Source organism: Anopheles arabiensis, chromosome 2 (genome assembly GCF_016920715.1).
Source record: "Anopheles arabiensis isolate DONGOLA chromosome 2, AaraD3, whole genome shotgun sequence".
Lineage (NCBI taxonomy): Eukaryota > Metazoa > Arthropoda > Insecta > Diptera > Culicidae > Anopheles > Anopheles arabiensis.
The window spans coordinates 50,508,971-50,529,305 of record NC_053517.1 but is presented as its reverse complement, the minus strand read 5'-3'; the positions used below and the strand labels follow the sequence as shown (position 1 = coordinate 50,529,305).

Here is a 20,335-nt window from a genome sequence, read left to right as displayed (position 1 = left end):
GTTTCATTTTTTTCTCATTTGTCGTACCTTGGCGCCTTTTTTGTTGGTTACTCGTACCTTTTCCTTATACTCGATTGCGATGCTATGAGTGGGCTTCTGTTTTACCGGGTTTCAAAACATTTTTGTTTCATTTTCGGTGTTCCTGTTTGTGTGTGTTTGCAATCCAAAGATACTACATTTTGCAAAAGTCGCGTGGTATGAAATTAAAGTACAGCGTGGGCTAGAATTTTGGGGTTGGAATGTAAACTATAATTCAGCGTGTGTGCGTATTAAAGGAAGAGACCCCAGCAAGCTTTTGTCGTGCAGGACGGTTCTGTTTTTTGTCACCTCCCACAACAAAACTTGGATGATACAATTACCCCACCAGTTGTCTCGCATTTTTGATAATCCAGGCGTTTTGCTTCGGGCATTATTTTTTAAAGTTCCCACTGTTTGCGTGAGCAAAGTTGGGCAATCAAGCATTAAAGATTTATGAAATTCGCAGCATCGTTGGGATGAGAAAAGTGAGCCATACACTGACACACTCACTCACAGCAGGCACAGTCTTTTTGCCTACATGGCGTGGGTCACACCTGGGCCATTACGGGATTGGCGTTAATGTTTAAAGCTTTGTTTTAACTTTTCACCTAGCACAAGCAGCGGCCACGCATTTCAGGTTTGGCGCGGGGCGCTAGCCTTTCAAAGGATACACGTTCCAAGAATCAGCCCGGGCATCGGTTGGCAGAAAAGCGCTATGAAACCAAGCGCGTGGAGATTTTCATAGTGCAGGGTCGCGAGTAGAGGAAGCGCTTGAGCTTTCAGCGGCAAGTCTTTTGAGTCAACAGACAAAATTATGAATAATGAAGGTAAACAGGACTGAATTAGCACGTTTTACATCCGGTCAGTACGTGGGAACGCGTGGGAATTTTGGGAAGTTCATAGTGGTATCGTTAGTAATGGAAGGTTCAAGTGATGGCAGAAATGTGTTATCGTAAGAAAAATGGCAACCTTAGTATTAAGGAAATAAAATACAAAACTTCCTCCAAGACAGTGTATTCGAATAAGACGTTTTGTTGGTGCTAAAGTTCAGACCCAGAGGGCGCTACCCCACAAAGCTGCCAGTTGTGGTCTGGCGCCTCGTCAGACAACCCTTGACAGCCGGTGAGCCGACTAGGTTCTTCGCCCTGACCGGATAGCGCATGCCCGGCCGGTCACTCATGGCGGGCACGGCAGAAAGCCGAGAGTACCGTTTTCAACCAGCAGCCCCTGGTGATCCTGGTGAGCGCCCGGATATGCATATGAATCTCCAGAGAGAATGAAATTGAAGGAGCATTGGGCTGCCAAAACTGCTGCTCCCCAAAAGACGCTTCATTGCATTGGTCACTCAAGGGCAAGGACACACTCAGCGTAGAGCATAAGTACGGCCTGTGGCTCACGTTGCACTACATTGCGCCGTACGGGAGCATCGCTCTCGCGTTGGGCTGATTGGTGTGAGCGTGAGTGCTGCATTTTTCCTGCTCGCTGACTGGTACACCATGGAGCCTGTGCCTGGCCGCTCCGAACGTAAAATGTTTCCCGATGCCTTAGTTTCGGTGTGACGCCTTCGTTCGACAGACGTTGAGTCCGCGAAGCCTACGGTACGACGGTGCGACGACACAGCGCGTTCGAATCCTCTTCCTTTCCCGTTAGGGCGTGTGTGTGTGTAGTTCGGTCGGAGTTTAGTGGAACACAATAAGCGGAAGTCGGTCGCCCTTTGCTACCTTCCGTAGTGCGGGCGATGGGTGATTGTGCCAAGGGCCCGTGCCCCGCGAGATGAAGATGACGGTGCGCACAGCTGGCCGCGGGCGAGTGTTGACAGGTGCGGATGTGATCGCAAATCGCCGTCCCTGACCAGCCAGAAGCAGAAGTGTCATGTGGTAAGGCGAAAGTAGGATGTGGGTGCGTGTGCACTAGTGCGTTTGCGTGTAGTCGCAAGGTTAGACGTGCAGTTAGAAAAGTGAAATCGCAACCTCTCTGCTAATAAGTGCAAACGCAACTTTGTTGTAAGGTGAGTAAGTGGAACCCCTCTGTTACGTCGCAGAGGAAAGCGTGTGGTGTGTGGAAAAGCTGTCAGTCAAGTGTGTCCAGTGAGGTAGCGACCAACCTGACCCGACTGGCATTAGGACGCACGGTCCGAAAACAGATACCAATCTGCAGTGCGTTCGTACCGGTAACGGTAAGCTCGCTGGTCGCGTAAATCGTTGCTTGCGGTGCGGTGTTAGCTTGTGCAGGCGCTTCTGTTTGCAAAGCCAGCCTGGCGAGGGAAACGGCCCAACGCAACGACCCGTGTCTAGTGCATCTGGATTACTCAGCTGGTGCCAGGCTGGTGCAGAGTGGTCGTTCTGCAGACAGTCGTCGTTCGGTTGGCTTCTTCTCTCGCCATCGATGCGCGTCCATGATAGGCTAGTGATAGTCGCAGTGGTTAAGTCTGATGCAGCCGACCAGAAGCTACGCTGGAATAACCACTGCGGAAGGATGCAGGCTGGTGCTTTCGAGTGACCGTGCAGCCCTTGAATCCGCTCAGTCGTACCCGTTATGGATTAAGCGGAAGGAAGGGTTGATGGCTATGGTTGATCTTACGGTTGAAGTGGAAGTGCCCGCGATGGATTATGTTGAAAGCAACATTAATTTATTATTGCTCCACCCGTACGCTGTTCCGCCGACGAAGCATGCAAAGGGATAATTGGACCCAAAGCTCGGCATCGTAGGGGGAGAAGCAGGTGGTGCCTCGGATGGAGTGGGATAAATCGTTTCACCAAAACAGCACCATTGAAAGTGTTCGTTCGATCGTGCGTAATGGAACTCGGTGTGGGAAAACGGGTGGAAAAATGCAACAACCACAAAAAATAAAAACAGAATGCCTCGAGCCACGATATCCCTGGTGATATTGTAAAAGTTTGCATCATGTGTTAGTGTGTGAGGGGTGTTGCTTGTTTGCGGTGTGTTTCTTTATTTGTGGCAATATTCGACCATGGATCGTTTAGCGCAATCATCCCGGAATGCAACCACCAAGCCAGATCCAATAGACCCGTGCCTGAGTTTATGTAGGTGAGGGTTGGCGTTTTTTGTTGCTGTTAGTCCCTTGCTAAGTACGTCCTGCCCATGGTCAGCATTCCAACGCGGTTCGTATCGTTGGTGCGATGGAAACTCGCCAGCCTTCACAAACCTTTCGTGGTGGGTCTGTCCGTGGCTAACAAGTGTATCAGTGTATGCGTGGGTATGGTTGGTGCTAGCTTCGAGAACCGCTAGTTTGCAAGCAATCCAGCCCATTGGTTGCCAGTGGGTTTTACAGTGAATAGAGATGCCAAAAAAAAGGGCAAAACATGTAGCGAAAACACACACAGCTTTTCATCATAACTTTATCATGGTGAAAGTTTATCGTGGCGAATGTTGCTGGGGCGCAAGAAGGAGGCCGAAATAAACCTAACCGTTTGTTGTTTTTCCATTCTATTTTTTGTTTGCAGCAACGGAATGTGGAAGTGAGTGTGCCTGCAGTTGGGGTGTTTGTGTTTATGTGTTTGTGTCTATGAGTTTGATGTGCTTTTGGGTGAGAATGTGTGTGTGGGGGAAATATTGAAACGCGTGAGAGCAAAAATAGCTTAATCGAAAGAGTGAGAAGCGCACAGCATCTGGAAAGCGGATCAAAGGGATGGCAAGTGTTTTCAGCAAGTGTAAATGCGTGAAAAAATAGATAGATTTCATAGAAACGGAAACAAAACGGTTGTGTGCATTGCAAATGGGAGCCTGTTTGAAGTGCGAGGTACGAAACAAGAACGAGCGCTTAAATGACTCTTCAAAAGAGGTAATAATTGGGGGAATGTGTCTTTTCAACAAGAATGCTGTAGAGGTTCATTTTAAATTTTATGATTTTGTTGTTATTTTCTGTATGTTAAAAAAAACTATAATAGAGGCTTTAAGTTTTCTTCTTGTACTGCATATTCTAAACAAAAAAGATACAGCTTCGTTTCCTTTTTCTGTTGATACGTTGAACCCATTCCATTATGTCCCTCCAAGTGCTGAAAACCACAAAAATACAACAGTGGTTAAGCGAGCTGGGAAGAGAGGGAGAGACTAAATGAATAAAAAAATGGAAAAAAGAGTAAAAGAAAGCAGTGCTGGCCAAATTAAAGCTCGCGTCCTGTTTGCGTTTGCAGCTCGACCACGTGGTGAGATGAAACATGTTGCAACGGTGATGACAGGGTTTAATTAATTTTTAATGGTACATCGGAGTGTCGGTGTAGGAGCCACACGGGCAGCGGGGCTTTGATCCATTGCATACAGTGTGAGGCTTTTTTTATCGGTACCAGTCCCTCATTGTCATAAAACATGCTGCCCAAAAAAGCCCCAACTGCAACAGTATGCTACAGCGGATGAGTTCGGAAGAACGGAAAACCAAAATACAAAAGCTGCCCTTGCTCTCGCATAAAAGCGAAACTAATCACACTCATGGTCGAGCTGCTTTTGATAGGGCGTGGGTAAGGGAGTGGTGCAGTAGGAAGAGAAAAATCACGTTCCCTCCCCATAGCGCTGCTGCGACCATCAAGTGACATCGTGTGGGTGTAAAACAACGCAGCAAAAGTGATAAAAACTTTGTCTCCATCAAATAACGCCTCTCTTCGCATCTCTTCGCCGTTTGCCGGTGGGGGAGGGCCACAAGCAAAGATAAAGTAATGCTTCAGCACCGGCAACAGCGAACGAACGGGGAGCGAAGGAAAAAACCGCCCTGGCACCCTGCAAAACGAAAAGCCAGATGTGGAAAAACCGCGTGCGTTCTTGTCGCCGTTGTTTGCTGGTGTCCAGGAAACCGCGGGCGCCAAAAGAAAACGTGGCAAGAAAATGATGCTTTTAAAATTTACCGCCATCATTACATTCGGTGGTGCAGTGTTTTTGTTGTTTTTTTTTTTCTTTCGCTTAGGTGTGCCCCTACTCGGTGATGGTGGCGTGCTTTTGCGAGATTGTTTCTGTTTAGCACCAGCAGCTCAAACACCAGTAGCCGCATCCCGCAAAGTGAAGGGAAAAGTGTTCCTCTCCAAGGTAATGTGCGTTGATTTTTTGTTTGCCTTTGTAGTTAGTGAGGAATTTCGTTAGAGAAAAGCATCATCAAAAGCGCTTTCCATTTCCTGGCCCAACCCAAATGGATGCCTTGCTGGATACAAACACAAAAACGCACGAAGGAGAAGCGATCTCGCAGAGCGAGGAGCGAAAACTTTCCGAGCTGTCTTTCATAAAGCGCACGAAGCGTCTGTTCGCGGAACAACTGAGCGGTATTTTGGATGGGATGGTTTTCATTTAATTTCCTTCCTCCGAACACAGACCATCCAACTTGATGCGCTGCATGAAGCGGGAGGAATGGAACTGTGGCCAAGGCTAAGATATCCTAGCCGGCTGCCAGCCGTCGCCCAGTTACTGATCTGTACGGATGCCGGACTTGGACTTGGCCAGGTGGCTGTGGCAGGAGCAGTGTGGCGTGCCGTTTTCCCATTTGATTGGCACACTTTTTTGTGTACATTGTTTACGGGCTAAAGAAGGCACCAAAAGAGAGATACATGCGCCGAATGGCACAGGGCATTTTTCGGCTGCTTCATTTCTTTGGGGTGTTGGCGTTATTTTTTGCGCGCGAGATTGGTGTTTAGAGCGATGGACTGTTTGAACATTGCGCACGATACGTTGATGAAATGGAGCATGCCTTTCCGGTGAAGCTTCGTTAGATGAGGCGACAAAAATATGCACGCTTCACGTTGGTTGGGGATGTTTCTTTAAAGTTTGTTGAAAAGAGGAGGTATGGCTCGTCCTTTGTTTGGAGAGATACTTTTCTTCCCATCCTCTCAGTGGGCTTGCAAACATTACACTGAATGATGATGTTTTATGCTGAAGCAGCACATCATTTTCGCAGAAATCGTTATCCCCTTGACGTTTTGTTGGCTACTTTTAGTCACTTTAAAATATTCACAATATCTGGTCGTTTATGTGCCGTACGGTCTTGTTCGGAGTTTTTTTGGCTCACCCTTGCTTAATCCTGCACTTCCGTTGATCAGCGCACATTGGCGTGTCTCGTGCGATGCCGGGCTGTATCTGATGACAGTGTCATAAACGACACGTCGTGTTGTGTTGTTGCTGCTAATAAGAAACCACAGCACAAAGTCGAGGAAACCGAAGCCTGTTTATCTTAACGAGCACTTTCTTGCACGATTGTATGCGCCGAGTTGTCACACAAGCTGTGGGGCCGTTCCTCACAAATTAAGCAAACCGTCTTCCGCTAAGACGACTTTGTTACCATTTCCACTCAGAAAAGTCTTCTTTGAGCCTTGCGAGGAGAGTGGGGCTGTTTACATTGGGGCATATTTTCTAATTATCTTCTCCCACCGGGGGTTGTCCCATACGCGAAAGCTCGTGTCCGGGGTTTTAGCATATCAACATCAAAACAGATAAATGTAATGTTCGCAAGCGATAGAATGAGAGAACGTAGGAGAGTGACTCGTTCATTCTGAGAAGTACCGGTAGCAGGGATGGAAAGCGACCACATTCGTTAAGATAATGAATATGTTTCGTAAAAGACGCCAGAGGTTTTGTCGACAGGGGTGGAGAGAAAAGCTTAAGAATGCAAAAATGAAGACAGAACATTATGATGTTTTGTGTTCGTAGCTACTATATGTGAATGTTTTATTTATATCAATTGGTAGAGTTTATTAGATGATTTTGAGTATTGCTTTTGTCACAAGATTTGAGTAACGCAACAATGCAGCAATAATACTTTCGAATGATAATGCGATGATTTGATGATGTGCGGATAATGTTCATGTGAAATCGTTTATCTAAGATAGTTTACCTTTTCGTTATCGCGCTGGTAGTCACATAATACACATATTACATACAACGAAGGTTCCAAAACTCATTGTAGAAGGGTAAAATATCAATCATATTCTTGTGATCATTTAAATCCTATCTGAAACCAAACAAGTAGCAAATTTAGCTGGCAAGAAATAATGTTCATTGAAGCAATATGCCCGTAATGCTCATGACATATTTGATCAATAACAATTACTGGGAAACCTGCTGGAAATATGTACACTAATATTTTGTACGAAAAATAAGTAAAGAAAATGATCGAAATAAACCAATTAGTCTCTTGGAAAGACATTGTTGCTTCAAAATTAATGTACAAACATAATGTTTTATAACAATTCTATGAAGAAAAGGGTTTTCCGGAAGGATTTGATAACCTGGACAATTAATATGATTAATCAAAATGTTAGTGCTTCAATCAATAACGGACAGGCTTTTATGCATGGATTTGTCTGGAGTTGTCTTTAGAAATAATCATAATGTTTTCTGCCGATAATCGAGTTTCTCTTGATATGCAACAATGTATCAACCAAGCTTAAGGGCGCATTTTGATTACGATTCAACTATAATTAAATTATGAAGTACCAAGAAAAACGGTATAATTTTTACAAAATAAGATTTCTATTTACACTTCATTATAAGATATTTTAAAAGTTTATGCCACTATATGATATAAAATGTTTAACATAAAATAGGTAACAACTATTTGTGCTGCTGAGGGAGTTCAAATTCACAATGATAGGGACATGAAGAGCAGATAACTTCAATCCATCGAAAACAGTTGTGTACTGTCTCAGATAATTCAATATGGTACAGTTATGGCAAAACTGACACCATGATTTTGGCTTCATGAAGAGAACTGGGGAACGTATAATTAAAACTTTATTATTTTAGACATACATATAGACGGAATATAAAAATGAAGGGAGGATGAAAGGTCAACAGATTTGATATTAACGAAGATAATGCCCACTCTGAGCGTAGCCTAAAACATATTACTTCTTTTGACAATGGCTCATTACTTGAAAACAAGCAGCGGACGGAGTAGTTGAAAGTAATACATTTGAAATTCTCTACAACATTTAAATACAAATCATAAATTGGATTGAAAAACAAAACATAATATTAAGTAATAAAAACAATCATGTTGTAATTTATCAAAACTAATCAGCAATACTCATTCCACGTGCAACCATTTCTCTGCTCACAAAAACTTACCATTCGAAACGGCACACCTGCGACACAGTCCATCCACAAAGCGGCAATTCAATTGAAACGCTTGCTTTTTGCCTAGGCCTAATGAAACTACGTGCCTTTGCCCGGCGACGTACCACACGCCTAGCCTCAGCGGACCGAGACCAACAATGACGTCTAGAGTGGTTAACATTCATTTGATTTGATTTTCTACACTCATTTGCACCTCCGCTGCTACCATTTTCATAACTAGCGCGAGTGCCAGTTCTCGAGAACGGCAACGGAAGACCTGCTTGGGCTCCGTAATTAGTTCATTTCAATTTGACCCCTTTTGCTGTCGCGACACCACGTGCCTCTGGTCCTTTGAATCTATCCCAAACGACATCGGTGAAAACGAAAATGAGCAAAGAAAAAAAAAACACATCCCATTTGAACGTTTGCATCCTTAGCTTACCCGGTCGCTGGCCGGAGTAACCTGCGCTGGGCCATTCGAGGGGCCACGTGTATTTGGCAATTTTCTCACGTTTCACAGCCACTCGACACGGCACGGCATTGTGTGACGGTCCGCTTCGAACCGCCTGATAGACCGAGGGGGATAGCTGGAAGTTGTTACTTGCTCCCAAGAATCCTTAGAACCAATGCTTACAGTTCCTCTGCACGAGCGTCTCGTTCCGATGGCGGTGTTTGTATAATGGGCTAAAGTTTCTTAGCGTCACCTTTACCTCACGGCAAATGGAACCTTTGGGAGGGAGGGCATCTCTTTTTCTCCTCACCAAAGTGTAGTACAAATAAGGTGCTGAATACATTGTAAGGCACGCCAAGGGGCTTGGCCAGGGTTTCGGTACGGGATGGAAATTAACGAAAACCGACACGACAACACATTCAAGTAATATTCAAATAAATTCCTAATTAAAGCAAAACGCGTTCCGGCATCGGACAAGCGTGTCGTATAAAGCGCTCGTCGACCACCAGCAGCTGCTCGTGGAAGTTCTCATTTCCCGGAAAAAAAGCCAAACAACGGAAACGACGAAAGGCTTCTACGCAAAGGTTGCTGCTGTGTCGCTGTGTTGGTAGCAACTGAGTGGAGAGGAACAGCTAGAAGTTAAGCGACATCCGCACCAGCTTCGCCAACGGATCTAATTGTGCTGAGTGGTGTTCGGTAATGTTTTGCCGCAGAGTGCCATTTTTATTTCAATCAAGCCATCGTCCCAGATAGCGCCGGTTTTGGTGTCGGTGGCGCTCGATGCCCTCGCCCACTGTGCTTGGTTTTCAATGGGATGTGCTTTGGCATTCGGAGTGAAGATGATTCTTTGTAGCAGACAGTAGTCGCTCTGGCAAAGTGGTTCGACGAGCTTTTGTTTTGGTGTTTTTCGTTCGCCTTTGTCGGGCTGGGGCACGTAATGGGGCTTCGTGCAAATGAAAGCGCCGAAGACGGACGCTGCAGTGTCACTTGCTGGATGCTAGAGTACCGTGGGAAAACGGCCGTCTCCTTCTTGTACGTCCGATTCGTTCGATAAATTTGGTTGGTAAGCAGGGTGGCAGGAGCTTCCATTGCCAGTGTGCGGATGGTTCTGCGAATAGAAATCCTTTCGCTTCGTGTCTGCTTCCTGTCTGTCTAGGTGCAGACGAAGAAAACGTGTCGGTGCCAGGATTTGAATGTCCGCCAGAAAGGAGTCGATGCAAAACGATACCGTGCCGGGGATCGCTTGGGCAGATTCACCACCGAGCATGGCTAGTTGGTGTGGTCTAGTTGAACGAATCTGTCGATTGGATGATCCATTCGATTCAGTGTGGAGCAGCAAATTCTTACCACGGGTAACTGCCACAATGTAGGAACGGCGAGTGACACGATAAATCGAATTAATCGGTTCTGCTGAAGCTGATTCCATAGCACTGCACATTGTGCCTCGTCGCTTGAATACCGTTGACATTCTCTTTCACCCCGTTTCGATGGCATCAAATTGAGCACAGAGCGTTCTTAGAAGAATTTTGCAATTCGTATTCTACTGCCGTTGGTTCATACTGGTGAGTGGTGTTAAGGTTTGGGTTTCTGCCTTCCCGAAATCAATCAATATTCACCGTCATGCGTTGGTAATCCGGTGTAATTTTGTGTTTGTAAGCAGTTTGTCGTCGTGTTTTAAGTGCAATGTCGCTGCCCCATCGGCATTTAGGATTTTAATAGCCATTTTCCTGTGGAATTGAACAATTGAATTAATTCTATCAATAGCAGGAATCTTATGTATGGATTATAGAAAATATAATTATACAGAAAGATTTAAAAAATTTATAAAATAAATACTGAGTTTTGTTTTTAGTTGTGTTTTATAATCATTTATTCATTGATAAAAACCATTTATCAATTCTTGAAATCGTGTTTATAATTAATAGTTTAACAATACTATAAATAATAATAGATAAAATTATTCGAAAAGGACATTTGACCGCGTTTCAACATAAATACCTTTGCAGTTCAGTCGACCTATGCAGGCTAATACGCTTATTTATACTAAGTAACCTGATAGTCTGTCTTCCCTATCGGCAGGAAGGTCCACATGGAAATTGATCCCGTATGGCCTTGTAGGAGCTGGTGTATCTTTGCAATAGTACACCGTGCCGCCTCTAAGAAATAAAATTTATTATTTCGAGACTGTTGAGTCCCGTACTTTTGAATTATTTTCCGTTGAGTTCGGTTGTGTTTGTCTGTTCTGTTGAATAAGACTAAGTGAGGCAGATTTCAGTTGGTTTAACTATTAAGTCAAAGCACTGTATTTTTTGCAGTTTGTTTGAGACCACGATTTTGATGAAAGATGTGAAGTTATGTCAAAAATATCCATAATTCTAACCTTTATTCTCTTATAAATCACAAAAAATATAATTGATGCTGTAACGTTATGTTTAAATAATGATCATACTGTGTACTATTCTAAATACCGACGTTTTATCAGTTCTCAGTATCAGTTAAATTAGAAAGCTCATTTACTTGGTAAGGATGTTGTATGTCAACATGACTTTATATTGACTTACAAATTATCTTTCATTATCCAGCACCAACACTAATGTACAGTGTTTCCGGCTCACATGCAAATTAGGCAAAAGCCATACTCCCTTTCTACGATTTATTTTGATAGCCATACTTTCAGCTTCAATAAATATTTTCCTAGTGCATCTTAAACGACAGTAAAAAAAGTCATGTACGAAAACATTTACATGAGAATTTGCAACAACGCTCCCTTGGGAATGAGATAATCTGATCAAATGTATCGTAGCTTAATGCAAAAGAAAAGAAGTGCCCTAATTAGGGCAGCATAATTGATCTCATCTCGATGGATTTGAGATGCCATCAAAGCGGAACAATTTTCAAGTGGCTTCGTGAAGCATGCCCAAACGTTGTCTGCTTTAGAGCGCTCTCCAAACTGGATAAGGAAACACTTCTCAAGAGCGCATGAGTTTCTGTATGTGTGCTTGTGTTGAATGTTTTTCTATACGCGCACCATTTCCTCGAAAGCCGTAGCGCAACAGCGAGCAGATGCTGATAGCGATGCCCAAACACCTGGGCAGCTGTTTGGAGTGAGACAGAGAACACAAACAAACGAAAAAGTTTGTGCCGACTTCCCCTCCACCTGAAGCAAATGAGCTGCGGGGTGGGGGCAGTATAGCCCGGGCTAGGAAAATGGTGGAATGATAAGGAAGCATTATTTACGCTTAAAATTTCGACAAACAACTGTTGTTTTCTAATGACAGTACATACCGTTTAATTCCAGTCAATTGCTTTTCATTTAATTAGTGCGCCTCCACATCCGAGCATTCGGATGCTGACGAAAGATGTACGAGGTTGCGGCTTAGAGGTGGGTTGTGTTGACTTGCGAAAATTTCCACGTTCAATTGGTGCGAGCAAACGCTGTCGGAATTGTTGGATGTGGTATGGCAAAGCGCTCTAATGGATTCGGCAGCGTCAAAAGTTCGACTGCTCGACTTTATAAGACCGCGCACGGCACTACGATAATGAATCCGGCGTAAAGTGAAACCCCTTTTGTAGCACCGTGCGGTCATGAAAAATTAATACATGTCGCCCTGTATCGAGTGTGCCCGTTCGGCTATTAGCGCGTCAATCGTGTGCTAAGCTTCAACGAGGTGTGAAGTTGGGCGTGTTTAATCTTACACTTTAGGTAAATGTGATACCCGGCGCGTACTCTCGGTGTACGAAGCCGCCTTGGAAGCACCTTAATTATGTAAAACACTACTTTAAGAGCTTCCCGGACATGAACCAGCCCCTGGGTACAAGGGAAGCCTAACAATTGTTCCTTTGCACTGGAAAGGGGAGCGTTGAAGTGATTGGAAAAGTTCCGGCAACTTTCTGGATCATTTTTACGGTTTTGTTGGATTCTTTTCCCCCATGCGGTCCGTGTCAATCGTTTGTTTTGCCGAAGCGGCTGACGGTTTGTACTCGCATCTGTCTGCATTCCCAGAGCGCCCGGGCGTATGGTTGAAACTCCCAAAATACGATTATAGAAATATAAAGCGACTAGTGTTGGGCATTGTGCGCGAGTGCGCACTGTGCGCACAGCACACCTCAATGTGCGCACTGCACAGCACACTTTGTACTGTGCGAGCACACTTCGCACAGTGCGCGCACTCCGCACTGTGCGCGCACTCCGCACTTTCCGCACTTTTCGCACACTCCGCACAGTGCGCGCACTTTTCGCACACTCCGCACAGTGCGCGCACTTTTCGCACTTTTCGCACAGTGCGAGCACACTCCGCACTTTTCGCACACTTCGCACAGTGCGAGCACACTCCGCACTTCGCACAGTGGAAGCTTCACTTGCTTCAATTTGCACTGTGCGAGCACACTTCGTACTAAATTATAGGAAACTTTTATACTAGTTTATTTCTCTAACTAACTCAAGCTTCAACTGTAAGCTTCATTTCCAATTCGTAAAATCCCAATACAACATTGTCAAATGTATGTCGAACGTACACAAAGCAACCAATGACATATCATTAGAGAGAGAGAGAGAGAGAGAGAGAGAAAAAGAGAGAGAGAGAGAAAGAGAGAGAAAGAGAGAGAGAGAGAGAGAGAGACTGCACTTCAATCCTCGTTCTTTTTTTCCACCCTTTTACGCATGGCAAAAGCGCAGAACGCTGAAACACGCACGCACTGCTGAAATCAATACAATTTAATCATCGTAGGCATTGGGTAGAGCGAGAAACAACATAATTCTTTGCAAGTGTGGATGGCCGGTGCACGAGCACACCGAAACCGCGCGGAGACATTTGCTGCGAGAATCGAATGCACAGAACGCTGCGCTTGACCACCATCGAAAACCCGTTACACAACCACATGCATACAACACACCCAGACAAAAATTTAAAAGCCCAGAAAACACAATATCAACACAGCGGTCCATAGCCGGAGAAATTATCAGGAAAAATCGGCTGACACCAAGCACGCGTTTCTTTAAAACAACTATGAACTGTGAAGGTCGTAGGTATACGGCGCTCCAGTGGGTTGAGGTTTCTTGCAAGAATCGATCACCGGACTGTGCTCGCACTGTGCGAAAAGTGCGCGCACTGTGCGGAGTGTGCGAAAAGTGCGCGCACTGTGCGAAGCGTGCGAAAAGTGCGGAGTGCGCGCACAGTGCGGAGTGCGCGCACAGTGCGAAATGTGCACCGCACACTGAGATGTGCGTGCGTGTGCGCACAGCACACCTAATTGTGCTCTTTTACCCAACACTAAAAGCGACCTCGTTGAGCCTTTTGGGTACTTTCTTTTGTAATTTAACTCAGGAAAAAAAATGCAAAAAAAAACTTTACACACACACACACAGGCACACATGGCATCATGGCTTTCGCTGGCACACACTGTACGGTGAGTTTCGGATAGGAATAGCACACCCCATACGCGTATTGCTGGTGCTCATTCCGATAAAGAACGCACGGGTAAGAAAATGAAAAAGCCATAACCGGTCTTTGACGGGATAGCCGTGCGTACGCCTTGCGCCGGAATCCCTTGCGAGATCCGGGCTCCATGCGAGCGAATCCATTTTCCAATTTTCCCCGGCTTACGGCCCGGCCTGTCCCAGGGCTGCGCAAACAAACATACAAAGTTATAATTTATATTTATCCGCTCGCTGTGTCGCTTTTCCAGCTTGCCGGTGTGCTGCTCAACCGCTACGCCAAAATGCGTACACACGTACACATGGGGCGCATTCATAGGATGTGACCAGGCTCGCCGCTCCGGGGCCGCAGCCGGGTAGCGTGCTGGTAGGGCCGGGGAGGCAATGCTGGCAAAGCTGTTGACACAATCCAGCCAACGGGAGCGGTCCACCGGTTTGGAAGCTGTGGAATGCTGGGTTGCGAGTGGTGTGTTTGCCCAACGTGTGGTAGGCAAATCGTAGGACGTTACAGCTTTAACCGCCACCAGCCACCAGCCCGGGTCGGTTTGAACTCATTAAAAGAACGACACTGTTTTTGAAATTTTCCTTCTTGATTTGGCGGGGGTCTACTTGTCTTCACGCGCCGAGTTTTTCCCCTCGGTCGCCCCCGAAAACTGTGCTGCTGATCAAGATAAATATTTGTGGTGAAATTTCGGTCCACCGAAAAACTATCGCAACAGGGGGCAACCGGGAACCTTTGCGGTGTCAAATTGATTTATACCGAACGGGACCACGGACCATGGGTCGGCCTCGGGGGGAAATGGTGTTTTGGGGCTCAGCTCAGCTTCGGTTCTTGGGAGAAAGTTGTTTAATGATGCCGGTGTCGGTGATGAATTAAGAAAGTCAACGAATGGTACGGCAGGACGCAAACGATCGCAGTGGGCGAGGTACATGGGACGGCGCAACGGGTAGCAAAGCTTACTGCGGCAAATTAACGCTTCTTCCGGCAGGCTCCCCGGATCAAAGGCACCGAATTTATGTGTGGGGGTAGTTTTGAGGGTAGCGGCGTAATTCTTCGATTGCTATCGACGTTGCCCCATGGATTGCTTAAGAGGGTGATTGCTGCTCGGTTTCTTGTGAATCCGTCCTTTCCTGTTCGAAGGCGTATCATGAACAAGATTACACTCGAAATCTTGTAGATGCGTTGTAAAATGCTAATAATTTTCAGCAGAAATGATTACATTCGCTTGTGCTATGTTAACATTTCGTTCGAATCAAACAGTGGCGGCATGGTGAAGCACAAAAAGAAAGTTCGGATTAAATTGGATTTACACTATTCAATGGGGAAAAGATGCCTTTTCTTCCGAGATAGAGAGCTTTCTCATTTCGTTGCTAAGCTACATTGTTAAGTGAAATCGGCAAAGTCATCCCCAAAATAGGACCGTCTGTTGTGTTACATCACGGCAACTGCCGTTGTGAATGGTTTCGTTGTGAAAGAGACACTACTTGGAAAATGTTTCGAAATTTGTGTGTAATCCTGTGGGGCCGAAACAAAACAATAAAAAGTGCTAAAAAAACATCGCTTTTCAATCCCAGTACATTACATGGTACTTTGCAAAGAAAACAATTAGGTGAGCACTTTTTGCTATCGATGTTCGAACACAATCCCACCCAAGTCAGATGGAAAGTAAAGCTTTTAAAACAGTGAGTACAAAAAAAAGAGAAGAAAAAAACTGCAGCTTTGTTGTGTAATGAAATCATGTTCCACTCACCCAGTGAGTCTGTTCGCTGGCGTGTATATTGTTTCCCCTCTCTTGCCAAGCGTTGAAACAATGGACTCATGCCATGCTCATGCGAAGGCTTTGCAATGGTTCAAAATTGTAAAGTAAAAAGTGTACCACTGATGTAACGCCCACTCTCACTAATGTTAGATCCTTTTTAATTAATTAAGATTAAGAGCATTGCTTTGCTCTTTTTGTTAAGCTTTGTTTGAAGAAATTCTCTTTCGTCATCACGCCCGTAGGCTTATAGGGTTTGCGAATAGGTCTGTTCGGATGGGATCGGGCTTTTTTCGTCTTCGTTGTGCGGTAGTTGGTGTCTGTCTTTGGTTAACGTTTTTTACTAACTGCACTAGCTACAACGAACAGTTGGCGAGTAAGAAAAAACAAGAACCATAATCAAAACATTACCAATGCGTTACCGTTTGCGTTGGTGAAGAAAAGTCAATACAGAATGCCAATTGCAAAATGAAACAACAAAAATATGAATGAAAAGGCAGCAATATACAGTAAAATGGATTAAAAACAATCGAATTTACCAGCAATGGTGGTTTTTGTTTATTTTCAAGCACTTTTTGTCTTTTTGTTAAAGCAAAGGCATGTTCCGGTTTTGCTAGAAATTTATCACACAGTATGTATGTGGCCGTTGCCTGAAGCAGCAATGCTTATCATTCTAACAAATGGAATCGTTGGCTGGTATCTGCCATTGCGTGCGGCCACAGCAAGATAGATGGCTTTATGGTAAAATGGTTGGCAGGGAGTGAGAAAAAAAATAAACGACCTGAAGTTTGAGGCTGACGAAAAAACAAAAAACCAAAGAAAAATGGAACTTTTTTCAACCTCACTGTCAACCGTGCTGGAAGTACAAACTGGCAGATGACATGCAGATGCCCAGCCGTTGGGCGTTTTCTGTCGCCAAAGGCGAGGATTGAGTGAGTCAACATATTTCCTGAAATTTGGGTTTTTGTTGTTAAATATTTGTGCAATTTTCCTTTTCTTTTGTTGCTTGGGTTTGCATGGTCTCTGTATGTTTCTGTAAGCATGCATTATAATAATACCCCACGTCGAGGGTGACCTTTGGGGATTTTTTTTTCTGCAGGAAAGCAAAAAGAAACACTTATTTCTGTATCGACCATAGCCGGCAGGTTGGCCTTCGTCAAATTCCCAGCATCAAAAAGCAATGGGTAGCAACTGGCAACTATGAAGGAGGCTACCGGGTGGGGAAAAAGTATCACCACCCACCGTGTTTTTAAGCCTAGTGCCTGTTTAGAACTGGACCTCTTTAGGATGGAATTGACAGCCAGAGTTAGGCACTATATTTCCAACGGTAGAAAGTCCAACAAACAGCAAGCAGTGTCGTTCGTTCGTGAGATGATTTGACGGAGCCTTGGTGACCGAGGGCAACGCACCTTCAGTCACCAAACGTATTTTTACTTTCGTATGAATAATCCGCTTCGTAGCGATATCGTATTGCCGGTTTTTTAGAATACAAAAAATAAATAAATAAACCTCTTTGGTTCAATGAATGGGTCGGTATTTTTTGTCAGGGATAGCATTAGAAGGCAACTCTCAAGAAGGATCGAAAATGGGTCAAACTACTCAACATCTCACACAAAGACCGCGGTAAGACACTGAAGGAGTGAAAGTAAACAAGGGAAGAGAACGTAGAGAAGGAGTAGCAAGCAAAATAGCAACTAAACAAACATTTTAAGACATAAAAAGCCAATCCGATTCCGTCTAGGGGATTGCGGGGCGAGTTTAGGGCATAGGGGAAAAAAGGAAAATAAACCCAACGGAGGACTTATTCATCCATCAATCATTTTGGGAATAAAATTGTCACTCGTCAGCGCTTGTCAGGTTGTACGTTTGATGTGAGCTTTACACTGGCCTACATTTGAAACGTGTTTAAAGTAGTATCCACGTCAAATAGATGATATTTGGTTTAATTTCTATGATCTGTTTGCTAATCAAATGCTTGCACAATCTAAAATGTGTGGATATGAAAACGGTGCTTAGAAGCTCAATAAGTCTGAAAACTCTACCAATTGTCTGAAAGTCTATCTTTTACTGCGGCTCCTATTTGTCTTCTTCGATGTGGAATTATAAAATTGATTCGTTTTCTTTAGCAGTTTGAAGTGCTATCGTTGTGTAGCGATGTTAGTCTAAGCTTTCAGTTATTTTAGAAATATCGGTAAAACTCTGCTGTATTCTATTCATATTTCAAGATTCATGCGTAGCTATGACAATAATGTTAGTCGATTGTTTCAAACAGTTATATAATGTACAGTAGCGGCCACCTAAAGTCGGACACCTTATATTTTCTCCTCGTATCTGACTTTGCGGCACCCTAGACAGTTCCCTATCCCGCTTGTCGGACAACTTTCTTCACAAGTCTTTGAGGCCACTCTTTAGCTATGCACATGCAAAAACTCCAACCGATATCTTTACGTAGCGTGCCAATATTGGATCTTGGAAAAAAACTGGATCTTGGATTTTTAGAACGGTAATGATAAGATTTTTAGGATGCCTTGACCGTTTGTCTTAACCTTTGAACAAAATGTGACTTCCTTACTAGCGTATAGCCTGTCGTTATAGATTTGTTACAACCGATAGCTTTGACGCGGTCTTCTAACATTCTGTTTTGTTGTCTTATCCATTGATTATGTTCACGTTGTCTTAAGCTCGATGTCTCAAACACGAAACATTATTTTTTGTATGAACCAACCGCAAAAACAGATGCTTTTGAAAACTTCTCCACATGGTTGTATCCGAATATGTTTTAAATGTTCATTTGTTTTTGTCTGTTACCTATATTAATTAAGATCTTATGTAAAAAAGCCGACAAAACTGTCTGTTTAACTTTATTCCTGATACTTATTATGAAAATCAATAATACCTTCTTCAAAATTATAAATGAAGACCGTCCGATCTTCAGTGGACCGCATACATTTTATATCTATTTTTTATGAATGATGTTCCGAGATTTTTACAGAAATATGTTTGATTTTTTACAAGTGCAGACGTAAAGAATGTCCTCAAAGACGTGTGAAGCAGATAACAAAACTATTATTCCTAAATCGCAATATGGTTTCCAACCAGAATTTTCTACAATTCATCAACTGGACATGCTAAAGAGTGACATAGTTGCTAATAGAAATAAAAAAAAAATTAACCGGATTAGTATTACTAGATTCAGAAAAGGCGTTCGATACGATCTGGCATAATGCTTTAATTTATAAACTTATTTATTTTAAATTTTCAAAACATATTATTCACACTATCCATAGTTTTATATCACACAGAAGAAATGAGGTTCATATCTTTAACCAATCCTCTGAATCACACACCCCAATAGCAGGAGTTCCACAAGGCAGTGTGCTTTCGCCTATCTTGTTTAATATATACCTATCTGAACTTCCTAAAATGAACAACTGCAATCAATATTTGTATGCAGATGATGTTGCAATACATGGTAAAAACGCCAAAACAATAATTAAAACTCTAATTTCAGCTCTTAAAATCTGCTCAAATTACTGTAAAAAGTGCAAACTAAAAATTAATGAAAACAAATCAGAAGCTATTTTTCACCCGTTTCACTAGAGTTTATAAAATTCCAAACAATCTACTCCAAATAGAAAATCCGAATATACCGTGGAAGAATAATATAAAGTATCTGGACCTGACACTGGATAAACGTCTAACAATTCAAACAACACGTACTAAACCATAAAAAGTGAAAAAATATTTCGTTCTACCTACTGTTTCTTAAACAGGAATAATTACTGATTTATGCCGTTCCAGTCTGGATAAATTGCGCGAAAACACACAAAAAAGACTTCAAATAAATCAAAATAAATACCCTAAAACAATATTAAATGTTCCACCATGGCATAGGACTCATTTAGTTCACACAAGCTGTAATATGATTACAATCGAACAATATTTAACTCAATTGAACTCCAGCTTTATTAGCAGGAACTTATCGAACTCTATCAATCAACCTTTATTATGAACATGAATACAATAACATCCCCCTTCTTCATACTATCCCTCCCTATTACTGTTTAAAATTTGGAATACGTATAATCAATGAAAAGTTACGATGAGATTAAACAAAAAAGATAATCTGCATAGTATTGGCATAATTCTAAGTTAGGTTATCTAGGATGTAGTTATCATAATATATTTTTTTGCTTCTGAGATAGGTTTTTGTTTAACTAAGGTTTCCCATTCAATTCTTCCAAATGCCTCTCAGGTAACTGAAACGTTTAAATCGACCAGCTTACATACATATTAAGTATAATGTGGAAAGACGAGATCGAACCCATTACGAATACTCACTTTGTACTGCGTTAAAAGCAAAACTCTTGTTCAAAAAAATCTACAACTACTGCTGCTACTACTAAAGACGTGTGAAGAAAGTTGTTCGATTAGCGGTCTAGGGAACTGTCCAGGGTGTCGCAAAGTCAGATAAAAGGTGAGGTGTCCGACTGTAGGTGGCCGTCACTGTATGTCATCACCTTTAACATCTCGCGTTATTTTGTTGTTGTTGATAAATTTCGTAGCGTTTGGCCAATGTATATGTAAATGTGTCAAAAGCTATGAAGACGAGTATTTTTTGATAAT

At 43.3% G+C, this 20,335-nt stretch overlaps 1 protein-coding gene across 1 annotated transcript in view; it reads left to right on the top strand.

Annotated features, from left to right (window-relative positions):
- Nucleotides 1-1,581: 1,581 nt before the first annotated feature.
- The window catches only part of LOC120893959 (neural cell adhesion molecule 1), a 120,257-nt gene continuing 101,503 nt past the window's right edge, over nt 1,582-20,335 (top strand). Inside the window, exons 1-2 of the mRNA XM_040296219.1 lie at nt 1,582-2,026; nt 3,483-3,820. The gene's annotated coding sequence lies outside the window, so the exon portion shown is untranslated. The remainder of the gene's footprint in view (nt 2,027-3,482; nt 3,821-20,335) is intronic.